Source organism: Miniopterus natalensis, chromosome 11, assembly GCF_054644295.1.
Source record: "Miniopterus natalensis isolate mMinNat1 chromosome 11, mMinNat1.hap1, whole genome shotgun sequence".
NCBI lineage: Eukaryota > Metazoa > Chordata > Mammalia > Chiroptera > Miniopteridae > Miniopterus > Miniopterus natalensis.
In genome coordinates, this window is record NC_142091.1 from 19,263,397 (window position 1) to 19,270,314 (window position 6,918).

The 6,918-nt window shown below is 40.4% G+C and overlaps 1 pseudogene; it reads left to right on the forward strand.

The window, feature by feature from the left end:
• The first annotated feature begins 3,084 nt into the window (after positions 1–3,084).
• On the forward strand, positions 3,085–3,791 carry LOC107532346 (small nuclear ribonucleoprotein-associated protein N pseudogene; annotated as a pseudogene).
• Positions 3,792–6,918: the final 3,127 nt, after the last annotated feature.

The window sequence follows — 6,918 nt, forward strand, 5'->3', positions numbered from 1 at the left end:
TGCGGGATGGTTGTTCAATCCCAGAACACATGCAAGGCAGGAATCTCTTGTCCCATAAGGCTGATCACTCTAGCTCTAGACAGTGCTTATTTGGAAGGAAGTTCTCAAAGAAACCAAGGAACTCCTGCTCCTCGTGTTCCTCACTCAAGATCTTGCTACAGCCCTCAATTTCACTGATTAGGATTAAATCTTGTATAATATTAACTGCAAATATGATGGAAGTGGCATGGCATTCCATCTCATTTGTCCATTTTACCTTATTTATATTTTTCAAATTCATCTAATTTTTCCCCTCCTCAGTTCAGAACGCCACCATCTCTCTATTGGGTTAGTGCTACATCCAGTTGCTGGCATCCCAATGCCTGAGCTTTTCACATGAAAGAAGAGGCCATAGTAAGCCCTCTAAAATATAATTAGCAATGTTATTCCCTTTCTTAAGACCGTTAGTTGTTCTCCATCACTCTAAATCTCCTTAACATGACTTACAAGGCCCAACATGACAAAAACCTACACCCTGCTTCACCTTCGCCCTTTACCCCCCAAGCCTTGTGCCTAATGCCTAAGACATGCTGAACTCCACAGGTTGCCTCAGCATGACCATGTCCTCCTCACCTTTGGGCCTTTGCACTTGCTGTTCTCTTTTCCCGGAGCTCTCTCCCTCTGTCATCCTGTCCTCTTCACCTGTCCTTCTCAAACTTTAGGACACCAGCTAGCTGCCCTCCTCTGGGAAGCCCTCCTGACTCCCCACCTCTAAAGGTTCCCCTCCCATGCTGCTCCCTTGGCACACTGCATGGTACTCCTATCATCACATTTATCAAAAGTCTTTCTCAAGACAGCAGGCCAGGAAGTCCACAGACAAATGATCGAAAGTTGGTACAATCTACATGCCTTGAATGGACCAAAGAAAATCAGTCAGACAACCAGCACATACACTATTTTAACCCTAAGAATCCTTCGGCTTTGAAGAGTAGAGAAAAAGGAACAGCCCTGCTCTATAAGACTGAGAGTAGAACAAAATAGGTATGGTGGAAAACCTGGAAATCTGATGGAAACAGACAAAGATTTAAAAAGAATGACAAAACATAGTTTGCATTGAAAATGGTGGTATTCGGCAAATCCCAGGAACTGAATCACCAGCTCTCACCGGTCCGTGAATGCTGCAATCTGGAGTGGGCTGGCCTTTTTTAGAAGCCCGTAATCAGCTCTGAGTCTAAAACTAGATCATGGGTGTTGACCTGAGCAGAGAATCAAAAAGAGAGGAAAGAAACAAGGTTATATTACGTTTTTTTGGAAAGGAAGCGCTATGGTGAAAAAATGAAGGGATGGAGTCATTTCTATAGAAGAAAAGTACATGAGCTGAAGAAAAATCAGTCACCAAAATCCCTGCTTGGGAAAGCACTATATCTGTCTTGAAATAAATGCCTTAATTAACCACTCCTGGTCAAAGGTGAGAATCACCCGCATCCCATAGGTTCACGCTCTAGAAACAAGAATTGGTTGCTAAGCTGTTGTGTAGAGGGGAGAAGTGATGAATTTAAAGTTCTGTTTGAAAAGAGAAAGAGATCAGAGACTGAAAACTCCCAGAAGCAGCAAGAAAAGGAAGAGCTGGGGAGAACAGATATATCAGGTGGTTAAATCATAACCCAAAGAGACTTTTAAAAAATATTATTTATTTTAAAAAAATGCTTGGACCTCTATGTTTCCTTCTCTTCTGGTTATTTTAAAGAAAACTATAGGGTAAGCAAATGTGTGCAGAAGTTTAAACTCATGTTTCCTTAAAGACAGAGACTAAAAGACCTTTTGAGACCTTCTCAGTCCTGTGATTCTATGACATTTCATGGAATCAAGAGCATGATTAAAACTGAAGAGCTATAATAAAAACAAACTTTAGGTGTAATTATAATACCCAAAAGTGCCTGCTTCGTCTCTTTTGTTGCTGCTTCTTGTGTTTTTCACCTAAACAGCTTCAAACTGCAAATTAGCACTTTAAAAAAGAACCTGAGTTCTCAAAGGAAAAAAAAAGTAAATACTTCTGAATTTATAACATGATTCTGGTTCTAAGTCAATATTTTTACTGCTGCTATAATTTATTCAATACAATGAATATTTGCTAAAACTGCTCTCTGCAGTTTGCATTCAATCTTATAGGGATGGGGCATCAAAGATGCATCAAATGTGATTGCTTTAAGGAACTCAGTCTAGTTTGAGGGACACAATACAATAAATAACCCAAATAAGAGGAGATAAGTACAAAAGTGGAGTTATATGAAAATATTACCTAATAAGAAATGATTATTTAAGACATGGAAAAATGCATCCACTGCACATCTTAAACCCTGTGCTTTGTGGTACTATTATATCCTGGTTTCCTTCTTACCAAAACATATCAACTGTGTCAACTTAGCCTTGTGGAGACAAACAACAAAACTATGACAGTAGATGATAATGCCAAATGAGACAAAGAATAAAGCCCTGGCCTGGAAGTTGGGGTACGACTCCATAAGGACTACCAGCTGGGTGGGCAGGGTATTTTGCAGTAAGCCAAAGTGTGGCTCCACCGGTCAAGGGGTCAAATAGGGTTGAAGAGACAAAATACTCCAGAAAGAGCCAACCCGAAGGAGGAGCTCACATCAACTATTTCATTCAGGTGAAGTCAGGCTACGATGAACATCAAGGAGAGGAAAAGAAATCATGAAAGGGCAGTTTGCCACTTTCTCAGGCTGGTGTGTGGGAGCAGAGAATGACTTTGGTGTGAGTATGGTCTTGGGGAGCAACAAATGTGATTGCTTTGGATCATTTTAGCCCCACCAGCTAAGTCATGGTGTCATACCCAGCACTGTCAGCTTGACCATCAGCTGTACCTGTGGTGGACTTCCAGGAGGAACGGAGGCAGGGACCCTTACCGAGACACCAAGAGGTGGTTAAAGCTGATTCCAAGTGAAGAACCAGGCTGTTTGGAGCTTCTACCCCAGCTTGCATTGTTTGTAGCAGAACCTATGTCATACCTTTTATCTGTAGCCTTCCCTTAGGTCTTAAGGATTCTGAAACTTTATTGTGGACGTTGGGTTTGGTGGAACAGCAGTTATGACTGTGGGAAAGAGCAGCAAGACGCTGCAACACATGGACAATAGAATGAGATGTATCTTGTAAGACGGCTGAATCTTCATGGGCACCCTTAAGGCTTTTGACAATCATATGAACTTGATCCTCTGTGATTGTGATGAGTTCAGGAAGATTAAGCCAAAGATTGTGGAGCAGCCAGAGTGTGAAGAAAAGCAGGTTTTCTTCACACTCTGACTGCTCTGCGTGTGGGGAGAACTTGGTGTCCATGACTGTGGAGGTATCTCCCCCCAGAGATACTGGCATTGCTCATGTACCACTTGCTGGAGCTGCAGGAGGCCCTAGGGTTGGCAAAGCCCCTGGGAGAAGAGTACCACTTGGTGTTCCAATTCCCCAGGTTCCCTCTAGATTAGCAAGTCGTGTTTGAGGGGTTGGGGGAACCATCCCAGCAGGTAATGACTCCACAAGGAAGAGGCACTGTAGCAGCTGCTGCAATTGCAGCCACTGGCCCCCAATTCAGTACCCACCAGGTTAGGGGACTCTCCCCACCTGTGGCTTGAGCAACCCCACCTCCAGGCATTTTGACTCCTCCACCCATTTGGTTTCCCCATGCTCAAGGGACACCAACAGGCATGTGCCCCCCAGGAATGAGAGTTCCTCCACTAGTAATTAGAAGTTCACCCAAGAATGAATCTACCAAGACTCTAATCCTAGAGTTTACTGATCCTTAGTGATTAGTGATCCTTAGTCACTTTTTTCCTGCAATGTGCCTTCTGAAACTATGTAGAGTGTTTGCAAGTTTTGTCCCTTCTTTGCTTCACTAATATTCCTAATAGATGCATAGAGCAATTAAACTGTAAAAAAAATAGAAAGAAGCTATATACCTTCATTCGTAATTAATGATTGATATCTGAAAGACTTTCTGGAGAAAAATAAAAATATTAACAATCTGAAAACAGAGCTGAGCTTGCTTTCCTAATTAAAAGTATGCGTTATAATTAGTGTGACAACCCTACACAGAAATCACTCCTGGAACCCTTTCTTTCTCATTTCACTTTTTACTCTTTTAAATAAAAGTTAGGGGTTTGGGGAAGGACTGTGAATTTTAAATGACACATGCTAGACTTTTTAAAAATTCATTGTTCCAAGGAAACAGGAACAACTACTTTAAGAAATAAAAGAATCAAAACCATGAAATAAGAAATCACAAAGGCTGTAACATACAACTCTATGATAACAGGTCAACCAGTTCTGAGAGAAACAAAGCCAACTGCCATGACAACATGAAAGATAATATTAACAAAAATTTCCCTTGAATTTAATCTCCAGAAGAAAGACAAAACAATTCATTGAGTGAGTGTGTATAACTTTAGCTAAAGTCCAAGTAGCCATTGTCTCTGCAGTGACTTGAAGAAAAGACCTATCTTACAATAAGTTAATGTGTTCTGAGTGATTGATTTTCTCCTTAGTGATAGAATAATCATGCCTAAGGCCAGAAATTTTGTTTTAAAACAGCAATAAGGGAAATGAGACATGATAAATTCCAAAAACTTCTCACATGATCAGAGCAAGAAAAAGATGACAGATGACTAAAAAAAAGTGAAAAAAAGGCCCTGATGCCCCCAAAGAAGCCAGCACCTGCCCAGGGAGAACCCAGCAGCGCTCTGTAAAGTCAGACTAGAGGCAGAAGGTGATGAGAACCTGCAAGCAGCTTCTTTTGCTCGCCAGGGGCTCCAGGTTCCCAGGAAGGCACATTTTCAGCAGAGCCAAGATCCTATTCTTCATACTAGAGTCAACAGAAGAAGGTAAACATAAACAGGAAAAGTCAAGAAGTTAACACTGAAAGCGCTGGCAGGGTCACAGCCTTCAGTGTTTACCCCTCACTCCCAGGCACTTCTGGGCACAGAAGACCCGCCTGTCTTCATCTGCCTCAGGGCTTGCCACTCAGCTCGCCCTTTAGGCTGGAGGAACACTGGGCTGTAATATTGTTATGTTCTTCCCAAACCAGGCCATCTCATACTGTCCCGCGTCCTAAAGTGCTGCTACTTTTCTTTTGTCTGGTTCACTGCCGCCCATCCCATCACACTCAGGAAGCCTCTGACCTCTACAATAACCTATGACACCCTATCTCCGCTCTTGACCCCTGGTTCTAATTGCTCTTTTGTGTGACTGTCCTAAAGGACAGAGCTGAGTCATGTTTGCTAAGATATCACTGGTGCCAGGCACGTAGCCCTTTGTTAAGCGAACGAGTAAAAGGATATTTGTAAACTTTAATCAGCTATTCTTTCAACTTTTACTGGCAAAAATTTCCTAAGCAATGTTTAGAGACGGTGGGGCTAACCTGGGGGAGAAAAAAAGGAAATCCACAGCGAGCCCTCTGTTCTCAAAGAGAATGCTTTTTAATTGCGGAGTGGTTGGGTGGGAGTAGGGGAGATAAATTTAGGATATGTTTAAAAGATTGAGAAGGAGAAAAGTATGAAAGAAGAAAAACAGAGCGTACTCTTACAACTACTCATTAAGCTGTTCACATTTGCTTAGTAGTTCTAAGCGTGTTTGAAGGCATTCAAGTCAAAAGGGAGTGATGTGGAGAGGATTCGCAGATAAATTGTAGCTTATGGTTATAATAATTACTATGTGTGATGTTATAATTCTATGTTACATACAGGTACATAATATATAATGCTATATAATATATAATATGTAATGGTATATGATAATAATAAACATTATCCAGCACTTTCTCCTCTCTGGGGAGACAAGGCCTGGAAGAAGTTTCACTCAAAATACGTATTTGGAAGGATAGCCTCCCAGTCGCTGCATGGCTGCTCTAAGCACACAATACAGTAGGTGCCCACTCTGTAGAGCCTATGGAGACAGAGTCAAGTGGAGATTCCAGGAGACCATTGGATATATCTTAAAAGAAAAATCTTGGTTAAAGATAAACATTTAGGTTTCATCAGCATACACAATATGCGGATCTTGAACAACAGTAATTGATGAAGTTGTTTCCAAAGAGAATGCATAGAAGATGAGAATACATAGACAATACGCAAATAAGATGATTAAAGATGAACCCTGAAGAGAACCAACATTCAAAGGCCTGGGTAAGGCAAAGGAAGGAGCCTGAGGAGCACAGGAACATGGGCAATGGGGTGTAATAAACTAAAATGTTGGGGTGAGACCGCGTTAACTGAGCATGATAATGGTAGATCTCCGTATAAAATGTAGTCATCATTTTCTTGTTTTTATTATCTAACCTAATAAAATTTCTGAGATACTTATAAACTCAGAGAACAAATAAATTCATTATTAAATTTTCTCAATTTGGAATGACTTCTTCTAGGTACATTTAAAATTAGGTCACAGTTCTGACAGTTGTCATTTTTATTGGGAATTTTAGAGGTCATCCTTTCTCAATTGGGGCTAGACCAAGGCTAAACTAATATTTAGCCTGAAAATTTGGCACTCTTTCAAATTTATAATCTTTCAATATTTCTTCAATACTTATTTAAAGGAGATAAGAAAAAAACACACCCATGTTTTCTATGAATAAATATCATCTCTTTTATGTATAAAATGAGATTCATCACAGCACTTAATCACAGAACTTACTTATTTGGACTCATCTTTTATTTCAGTTTTCCCCTACATAATTAAGGAAAGCTAGAGTTAATTTGCGTGGATATGGTTTTACAGATTGTTTGTAATATTTTTTTTATTTTTATTTTTTCTGGCTTGAGTACTGTCAAAATAGTTTCTGTTTTTCTAGAGTGTTTTTATTCTCCTTGGTTGAAACAACAACTTAATTTACAACTAACTTTTACATTCTTTCACTAATTCCCCAGAGCAACACTGGGA